Here is an 11,267-nt window from a genome sequence, read left to right on the forward strand (position 1 = left end):
TATGCCATCATGATCTAGAATCTACTGGTGATTTTTTTCACCTGGTTTTAATTTTGGTCATCAAGAAGTTAAATAGGATCTTCAGTTTCATTTTTTAAATTTTCTATTATTTCTTTCTTTCTTGTTTCTATCTCTACTTTCGTTTTGACATTTCTATTTATTAGATATTACCACAAGCTCCTGAAATTGTGGCAAATTGAATGGGTAACAGAGACAGTTAAAGTCTCTCTCTGCCTTTCTCCAATCTGCTCACTCATTTTCACTCATTTATGTACTTTCTCTCCCCATCTCTGACACATGTCAATGACCCCTAGACTCCTAAGCAGGTGTGTGTGTGCTGGAAACTTCCACCAGGGCTTCCCCATTGTGTACTAAAACCCACTTTCCATGGCACTACTTCCTCACCCTGTCTGTTCCCAGCAGATATTTCTATAACTTTCATTAAACATTTGTTGCCTGCCTTGAGTTGTTAAGATGCTGGCTCCTCTGACCAAAAGGTGTTGTCACTTTTTAATCTTCCTCATTTGCATCCTCATTTGACCTGGCAATGTTATTTTGCACTAAAGAGACTGTGAAGATGAGTTTATAGAATTCCTTAATTCCATAATATCTTGTTCTGGGTCACTAAAAGGGCGATGAAAGAATGTGATAATCCATCTTTATTATTTTCCAGATGTTAACAGAGATAACCAAGCTCACGATATCTCATAGAAATCCTCTACTAAAGCAAATGGAGACAATGTCACGCAAACCAACAATCACTTCCCGAAGCCCTGAGTCTGCAAGTTGGCCTGTCTTCCTTTTAGTCGATGCCTTAACTTTGTGGTCCATATATACCATAGAATACTCTAGAGCCATAAGAAAAATGAGATCATGTCCTTTGCAGGAACATGGATGGAGCTGGTGGTCATTATTGTTGGCAAACTAATGCAGGAGCAGAAAACAGAATACTGCGTGTTCTCACTTGTAAGTGGGAGCTAAATGATGAGAACATGTTGACACATAGAAAGGAACAACACACACTTGGGCTTACCAGAGGGTGGAAGGTAGGAGGAGGGAGAAGATCAGGGAAAATAATGAATGGGTACTAGGCTTAATTCCTGGGTGACAAAATAATCTGCACAACAAACCCCCATGTCACGAGCTTATCTATATAATAAACCTGCACATGTGCCCCTGAACTTAAAATAAAAGTTAAATTTTAAAAAATGAGCTAATTTAAATAAGAAGCAACAATTATGTCATCTTGCCCCTCATGACCTATGACTTTTGTCAACATCGTCAGGATATATTTGAGGTTTTTCCTTCCGTCCAAAGACAAAATTACAACACATTTAGTTGAAGAAATCTATTTGGCTTTTAGTTGTGATTCTAAAATTGGGCAACACCTCATTCTATAAAACAGAATTTTATACAATAGAGAGTGTGTTTCTATGAGCTGAGCAGAGGAGAAAGGCTTTCAGGTAGAAAGGGTTAAGGAAGGCAGAGACAAAGAATGAAAAGTGGATTGACTATCCCAGAATAACTTTCTTTATAGGTTTAAACAGTCGGAAATTCCGTATGATACCAGCTCAGGTAAGCCAGGTTTATTCTGGTTGACTGTTGTCAGTCTCCTGGTTTTGTGTTTATTTGTTGCTTTTTATTTTTTGAGTACTGGCCTGTTTCAGAGTTTAGTTTAATTATATGGCATTTAGCATGAGTGACTCCATTCTAGTTTAGTTTGGTCTGCTCGGGCCCCTTGTAGGAGCACAGTCCCAATTCTGACCTCATGTAACTTGGTTTAGTACCTCTAAGAATGGAAGTGAGGAGCAGAGCACCCACTGATGACCCTTCTTCACCCACCAGGACTCTCAGCTAGAAGGGGACACCTGTGAACCATCACAGTGCTCAGCTGCTCGCGACATAGGACTAACTTGTGTAGCTGCCAAGAGAAACTGGCCCAAGAACTCAGGATCGTTTCTTCCCCGCTGTGCTCTGGGTTGTTCGGTCACATTGTCATGACAGTTCTTCCCATTTGTTCTCTGGGTGCCCATGGAAACGTACTTTGTCAGTTTTCTTATCTGGCAGAAAAAATAGTCTCCATGGTGACTAAGAGCTTCAGACATAAGGAGGGCAAAAATCAGTAATGGAAACAGTAACTGAGTTTAAGAGTTCTTCGGGGGGAGGTTGAAGGTATTGGCAATTATAGTGTAGTTGTAATACCTGCTGGAGCCAGCCTGGGAGATTCTGTACTCGACATTTTGTTGAAGTGTTTTTGAACTTCCTCGAAGCTCTTAGGGCAATGCTATCCCATAGAACTTCCTGCGGTGATGAAAATGTTCTGTATCTGCACTGCCATATGGTAGCCACTAGCCACATATGCCTACAGAGCACTTGAAATATGAGAGTGCAACTGAGGAATTTGTTTCTTTTAATGTTACTGAAGTCATACTTAAATTGAAATAGCCACATAGACTACTGGCCTGTGTAGCAAACAATGCGATTCTAGGTATCTGGCATATGCAGACCTTAGTAGCCCATCTTTACATCTAGTTTTCTGGAAGAAAGGAAGGCCACAAGCATACATAGCACACTTTTCTCTCCGGCATCACCAAGGTCATCAATAAGAAGCCTCCAGATGTGTACCTATACTTTCCCACTAAACTGCATATTCTAAAGAAAGGGACTATTCAGCAAACTAACATAGGAACAGAAAACAAAGTACCACATGTTCTCACTCATAAGTGGGAGTTGAACAATGAAAACGCATGAATACAGGGAGGGGAACATCAACTCCAGAGCCTGTCAGGGGATGGGGTGCAAGGGGAGGTAGAGCATTAGGACACAAAGCTAATGCATGTGGGGCTTAAAACCTAGATGAAAGGTTGATAGGTGCAGCCATCACGGCACATGTATATCTATGTAACAAACTTGCATGTTTTGTGCATGTATCCTAGAACTTAAAAGTATAATTTTAAAAAGGGACTATTTTTATCTCATTCACTGCTGTACACTGAGTGTAAACTGTAGTACCTATCAGAGATGTTTTGAAAACTACTAGCTGAACCATTTTCCACATGGATTAGTCATAGGATCATAAAGTGCCAAAGAGACTTTTGTGATTGCAGTGGATCTACCCACAGTCACTTTATTTCTTGCTTCTGGTCAAACTCAAATGTGTTGGTATGTCCATGCCTCTCCACTATGATTCAGTGAAATGTGGCCCTCTCTCTTCAAATCTAGGGGTAAGTCTTGATTGGTATAAAAAAAATCATGGCTGTTTGGCCTCATTCCTTGGAAAATAAAGGATTTAAAGGTAGGCATATACCCTAGTTCCAATCAGTAAGATGTGAGGGATATCTTCTAGAAGTGATTTTGGGAAAGATTTATTCATTAAAGGGATATGAAGAAGAGGAAGCCCCCCTCCCACCCCTTTTTTTTGCTTCCAGGTATTCTAGAATGTATATGGATGTTAAGTCTGCTGCAGCCATTTTGTGAACCTTGCGGGAGTTGAGTAGAGAAGAGCGAGTTGTAGTGGAAACAGAATCCTTCATGCTTAATGGCTTAATCAACTAACCCTGAAATCTGCCCAATATCTGCACATTTTGTTATGGGGGATAATACATTTCCTTATTTTTAAAGCCAACAGAATCAGGATTTTCACAGACTGACATCTGGGCAAGATTTAGCAGAGTCCTCTGCAAAGCTATAGTCAAGACGTTAGCAAATACTGCCTTCTCATCTGGAGCCTGACTGGAGAAGAATCTAATTCCAAGCTCAGCTGTTGTTGTCGCATTCAGTTCTTTACAACCTATCAGAGGTCTTTACTTTTTTTGCTACTTATGGCCAGAAGCTACTCTCAGGTCCCTTCGGCATGACCTTCCTAATGTTCAGCTCACTTCTTCAAAAACCATCAAGAGAGATTCTTGTCACATGACGAGTGCTACAGTCTTACGCAATGCAGTGATGCAATCATTACCATGTTGGCTATATTCTCTTAAAAGTAAGTCTTAGATCCTGCCCATGCTCCAGAACAGAGACTCACGTAAGGGCGTGAGCATGATGACCCCACTAGAGTCCATTTGCCACAACCATGTTATTTTAAAGGTGAGGAAATTGCCCGAGGGGGGTGATTTGCTTTCCAAAGACATAGCTGCATGGTAGAAGAACTAGGAGGAGACTCCCCACATTTTTATTTCAAAGCAGGACATACTGCACTACGTAGCTCTGTGAAGCGATCCATGTCACTTAATCTCCCTGAACTTCTGTTTTCCAATTTCTAAGACAAGGCTAATGAGATCTCTCTTTAAGAAATTGTTTGGGGTGTTTCATATGATAGCACTTAGAAGTAGCTATCTTGGTTTCTACAGATACTAGATGTCAAAAAATATTATTTTCTATATGCTCCCTTCCCTTTTATCATTCAGTCCCATTTATTTCTTTACTAGGGAGGACTAGAATGCTTAGTTTACTATGATTTACTTTTGAAGTTTAGAAGTAATCTGTTAGGTTGAAAATGATGGGAAGCAAAGGTGTCTTGAACCCTCTGGGTAGAAACCTAGATCCAAAGTTAAATAGGGATCCCTGATTTAAAAGGTGCTAATCATGTCTTTGCTTTGGCCACAATCTCTGAACTTAAAGTCACAGAAATTGTATTGCAGAACTGAGCTTTCTCTTTAGTATTTTTCTTTTTAAAATTAAAGGTCAACCGGCTCCACTAGAGGGCATTTTTTTTTTTTTTTGATGCCAGTTGATTGTCATAAATAGTACACCAATAAATGCTTTAAAGGGATGCTGTTGGCTTGATAGTTAATGAAAATTCTGAAAGTGCAGCTGTTAGGCTGTGATTCCTGAAATGAAATTCAGAAATTTCCATGAGTTCAATGTAAGTTCACTTTATCAAGTCTGCATGAAAATTCTCATTCCTTCTTCCTGACCGACACTGAATTGTTTTATAGCAGAAGGTCAAACAGGGTATGTGTTCTTTCTCACAACAGTATTAAGACTGTTGTCCTTTGGGGACAAAAGTCCTTATACACAGGTGAACTGTCATGTGTGATATGAAAGTAATGCTTATGATAGACTTTGACAGAGTTAAGAGCCAGTCTTTTGTCCCCTTATTTATTAAGTTAAGTTCCTAAGGGAGAGAAGTGTATTACAAGTGTTCCAACAATACTCATGGATATTTATCCTAGGTCTTAGTTCCACGGTGCCATTCTGGCCTTCATTGCAAGTCTGAATTGCTTTAACTATAAGTATTTCGTAGTCTCAGTCTTCTTATAATAAAAATAACTAAGAGTTATTGAGATCTTACCATGTGCCAGGCCAAACTTTGTCCTAAGTGCTTTTCAAGTCCTAAGTTGCTTAATCCTCTCAAATACCCTTGATGTAGAAACTACAATCAATGTGGATATATATTAGAACAGTTACAGATAAAACATACACAATCAACTTAAGTTTACCTCTGAATTTGTCTGCAAAATGCAGGATATCATTAACGATATTAGAGGGTAGAGGCAAACCTGTTTTTCTTCTTATCTGTACTTGTCTAACAGAACATCTAACTGTTTAATTCACTCTAAGCCTTTGCTAAAATAAGAGGGCCAAGACATTCAGAGTCTCATTGTTTACTATGAAGACATCCCTAGGTCTTCAAAAGTAAGGATCATCTTACACCACTTCTTTTTTACTGAAATACCTGGCCCATGAAGATTATTCATTAAAAACTGTAGAATTATAATTGAATTTAATATTAATGCCTTCTGAATTATAATGGATTATCTGAAATATTGCTATGTAATAGATTCATTTATTATGCACAAACATTTTACACGTAAGCAAAAGAAGAAGAAAAAAACTAAGATTTACTTGAACACAATCATGAAAATAGTAAGTGTATAATAGTCATTCCAAATACCTTATAACTATTTGTCAACAATTTTTTTTTTTTTTTTTTTGAGATGGAGTCTCACTCTGTCACCCAGGCTGGAGTGCAGTGGCATGATCTTGGCTCACTGTAACGTCCATCTCCTGGGTTCAAGCAATTCTCCCACCTCAGCCTCTCAAGTAGCTGGGATTACATGTGTGCACCACTGCACCTGGCTAATTTTTCTATTTTTAGTAGAGATGGGGTTTTGGCATGTTGGCCAGGCTGGTCTTGAACTCCTGGCCTCAAGTGATCTGCCTGCCTTGACCTCCCAAAGTGCTGGAATTACAGGCATGTACCACCATGCCCGGCCCAATTTGTCAATAATTAATACATTCTAGCATTCTTACTTTGATGTGCTTTCAGAGAAGGTGAGCAGTTTGTGCTGGCATCAGCAGTACTGTGCCTCCGTCTCTTGGCTGATTTTTATCACAGGAGATGCACTCACTCATGGTTTCTGTGTTGAACACAATACCGTCATCATGTACTTTTACTGGATTACAACTAATTGAAACACACTTGTAATTTCTACTCTTGAGGAGTGCAACAGGATCATACACTTCTATTTTCAAATCCAGAACAACTACCAAATTTTATGGTTTGAGTAATCATGTTTTAGTGGGCCTCAGGTAATCAAGCACCACCAGGATTTAAAAAAAAAGACCACTAAGACTCTACATATTCTAGGTCCTGTGGATTTTTGAAAAAAGAAGTTGTTTAATTAATTATGAGGGTTTTGTTTATTTATTTTGCTTATGGCTGATTCTTGACGGCTAACCAATGGTTTTGGGTTGAGGTCAGGGCCTTTCTGACATAGCAGAATGCTAAATCCCACCTGGTTTAAGTATCTTAGCATCATCCAGAGGCCATATAGAAACTAAAATCGAATGTCAGAACCTCTTTCAAGGAAATAATACACATATTATTTTGAGAACTATTAAGAGAATCTAGATCCTGCAGAGCTTCAGAGTATTACATATCAGTAACTTACAATTTATTTTATTCTCATAACTGGCAGATTAACTGGGTAATGGATTTACTTGAATAGTTTCATTCCTCCCATATGGATGAGAATCAGAAGCACAGACATGAATGTGATTCTTTGCATGGCATCTTCATAGCCAATCAACAACTGACATTTAACTGAACAGATAGGTTTATAAGTACCTTGGATGCTAACATATGGTGACATTTCCAATTATAGGTCCATACTGTAACAGTGGAATTTCTCTTCATTTTAAAAAAAGCAATAACACAAAAGAAAGCTCCCTTGATGTCTATTTGATATAATGTCTGAATAAATGAAAGTGTTTCATATAACTAAAGGAAAATAATTTGTTGCCTTAGACAGTCAAAAATGCGTTATGCTTAGAAAAATAAAGGCAGGCTGGGCGTGGTGGCTCAAGCCTGTAATCGCAGCACTTTGGGAGGCCGAGGCAGGTGGATCACAAGGTCGAGAAATCGAGACCAACCTGGTCAACATGGTGAAACCCCATCTCTACTAAAAATACAAAAGATTAGCTGGGCATGGTGGCGTGTGCCTATAATCCCAGCTACTCAGGAGGCTGAGGCAGGAGAATTGCCTGAACCCAGGAGGTGGAGTTTGCGGTGAGCCGAGATCGCGCCATTGCACTCCAGCCTGGGTAACAAGAGTGAAACTCCGTCTCAAAAAAAAAAAAAAAAAAAAAAGAGAGAAAAATAAAGGCATATGTATTGTGGAAGAGATTTGCTGCCTTATATTTGGTTTTTATTAGAACTCAGATGCTGGATTAAATTAATGTATCAGACAGCAGAAATAAGCAGGGTATATTACACTCTGGACTGCAAAACCCTAGGAAAAGAAGCTTACAAGTCACCCCTCCAACCTAAACCAAGTGAAAAGTTGAACAAACTGGAAATTTAACAATTCTTCTTAGATCTGTAGGAGAAGGGAAGTCATAGGGCAACATGCTGACCCAAAAATTGTAGGGACAGAGGGGCAGATCCAGAGAATCATAATTTACTAGAATAGAACCACAAGCAGAGACTTCCACAGTTCCCCACCACTGCTGGAGTAGAAAAACGGAACTGTAATTGATGAATTGCTTGAGGCTCAGTGTCTACAACTCTGAAAGTCAAAAACTCCAGGGAGACTCTTTCATGGAAGGGCCTCTGCACTTCTGTGGGTTTTACTTCTGGGAGCATAACCTGGGTCTCTCAGTGAATATCCATGAAGAATTAGCTAGTGCTTCCAGCAGAGGGAGGGGAAAGGGAGCCATTCTGAAGGCACTCCATTCTTTTCACCGAGGTCTGCCTTCAGTAGAAGCTAGTTAACTAGAGCCTAATTTGCTGGGGTTTTATCAGAGCCTATGCTGACCTGGGTGAAGGAAAATCACCAATACCAGCCACCTCTAGCTGCCCACATAGAAAGGAAATACCTAACGCTAGCCCACTCTAGCCATCTGTCCCAGCTATGGAAGTGAAGACAGAGAAGCAGTTACGAAGTTCACAGTCCAGAGCCATAGGCTCACTGAAAGACTGAGACCTAATCATATAACTCTAGCACACCACTTATCCCCTCACTCACCTTACTATCATATGACTAAAGCTCTACTTATAGAAGTTTATTTTACCCAATATGTTATGTGCAACTATGAAGAAAAAATTACAAGGCATACCAGAAGGCCAAAAAAAAAAAAAAAAAAAACAAAAACAAAAACAAAAAACAGCACAGTATGAAGAGACAAAGCAAGCATCAAAACTAGACTCACATATGGCAGGGATGTTGGAATTGTCAGATGGTGAATTTAAAACATGCTAAGAAATCTAATGGATAAAGTGGAATAGCATGCAAAAACAAATGTGTAATGTATGCAGAGGGTGGGGAATTCTAAGAACCAATACAAAATGTTAGAGATCAAAAACACTGTAAGAGAAATTAAGAAATTAACTATAGGTTTATTAGTGGACTGTACATAGCCAAGGAAAGAATTTCTCAGAGTGAGGAGGTATCTTAATAGAAAACTCTAAATCTGAAAAGTAAAGACACAAGAAAACTGAAAGAATCAGAATATCCAAGAACTGTTAGACAACTACCAAAGTTGTAACATACATGGAATAGGAATGTCAGAAGAATAAGAAAGAAAGGAGCAAGAGAAGTATTAGAAACAGCAGTGACTGAGAATTTCTCCCAAATTAATGTCAAATAAGAAACTACAGGTTTAGGAAGCTCAAACAGAATGAATACTGGAAAATACACTTAGGCATATTATTAAAACTACAGAAAATAAAATATTTTTTAAAAATCCTGAAAGAAGTGGGATGGAAGATATATATACCTATAGAAAAATAAAAGTCAGAATTTTATCCAACTTTTCCTCAGAAACCATGCAAGCAAGAAAAGAGTGAAATAAAATATTTAAAATGTTAAGAGAGAGAAAAAAACCCCACCAACCTAGAATTGTGTGCCCTGTGAAACTGTCCATCAACAGTGCAGAAGTAGGAGTTTTTCAGACAAACAAAAATGGAAGGAATTTTTTGCCTATAGACTTTCCTTGCAAGAAATGTTAAAAGAAATTGTTTAGGGAGAAAAAATGATATAGGTTTAAAATCAGATTTATATAAAGAAGGGAACAGCATGAAATAACAATAAATGAAAGTTAATAGAAACTTTTTTTTTAACTCTTATTATCTGTTAAATCAACTACTCTATTGATTTCACATATAAGAATTTGTTGTGGCCGGGCGCGGTGGCTCAAGCCTGTAATCCCAGCACTTTGGGAGGCCAAGGCGAGTGGATCACAAGGTCAAGAGATCGAAACCATCCCAGTCAACATAGTGAAACCCCGTCTCTACTAAAAATACAAAAAATTAGCTGGGCATGGTGGCGCGTGCCTGTAATCTCAGCTACTCAGGAGGCTGAGGCAGGAGAATTGCCTGAGCCCAGGAGGCGGAGGTTGTGGTGAGCCGAGATCGCGCCATTGCACTCCAGCCTGGGTAACAAGAGCAAAACTCTGTCTCACACAAAAAAAAAAAAGAAAAAAAAGAAAAAAAAAAAAGAATTTGTTAAAAGTAATAGCGGTAATATATTTTATTGTGTATGAATACACACACACACAGCACATTTGTATATGCTTATCTATAAGTGAAATAAAAGCCAACAATAAAACAAGGGACAGAAGGAGAAAGGAATTGAGATTATTTTGCTATTATAAGGTATTCACACAAACTACACAACCTATGAGGTGATATAGTGTTATTTAAAAGTGGACTTGGATTGTTCGTAAATGTGTATTACAAACTCTAGGGAAAACCACTAAAAAAAGAAGTATCACTGATATGCTAAGAAAGGAGAGAAAATAGAACAATATAAAATGCTTAGCTGAAGCCACAAAGGGCATAACAGAGTGAAAGATAAAATCAGAAAATAAAGAACACAGGCAGAAAATACAAAATAGTAACAAATACAGTAGATATTAACCTAATAATAGCAATAATCATTTTAAATATAAATGGTCTAGATTGACCAATTTCAAGTCAGAGATGTCAAAGTGGACCAAAAAACAAGACTCAAATATGTATTCTATATAAGAAACTCACTTTGAATATAAAGAGAAGCATAGATTAAAAGTAAATGGATTGAGAAACATAGTATACCAACAACAATTAAAATAAAGTGGGAGTCACTATGTTAATTTCTGATGCAACAAACTTTGGAGCCTGGGAAGTTATCAGAGATAAAAAGTGGCATACCTAATGATAAATAGGTAATTTTCCAAAAACACAAAATAATCTTTAAGGTGCCTGAACGTAACAACAGAGCATCAAACTATCTGAGATAAAAACCAATAGAACTGCAAAAAAAATGGACAAACCCACTACTTTAGTTGAAAGCATCAACACCTATTCTATCAGAAATGGATAGATCCAACAGGCAGAAGATCAGTAAGGGTATAGTTGAACTCATCACCATCTATCAATTGCATATAATTGTCATCTATAGATTACTTCATCCAACCAAAGCAAAATACACATTTATCTCAGACTCACATGGAACCTTCACCAAGATGTACCACATCCTGGGCCATGAAACATACCTTAACACATCTAAAAAAATAGAAATTATACAATGTCTGCTCTCACAGCATAATGAAATGAACCTAGAAAATAATAAAATACTTGATGATTTAACAAAAATTTAAAGATTGCAAAGAAGAAATCTTAAGAGAAATTTTAAAATATTTTAATTAAATGAAAATGAAAACACACTTATTAAAATTTGTATAATGCAATGCAAGCAGTGCTCAGAGGGACATTTATAGCATAGAAGAGATTAATTAGAAAAGAAGGAGAATCTAAGATAAATCATCTAAGTTCCCACCTT

Source organism: Saimiri boliviensis, chromosome 4 (assembly GCF_048565385.1).
Source record: "Saimiri boliviensis isolate mSaiBol1 chromosome 4, mSaiBol1.pri, whole genome shotgun sequence".
In the NCBI taxonomy this organism is placed as follows: Eukaryota; Metazoa; Chordata; class Mammalia; order Primates; family Cebidae; genus Saimiri; species Saimiri boliviensis.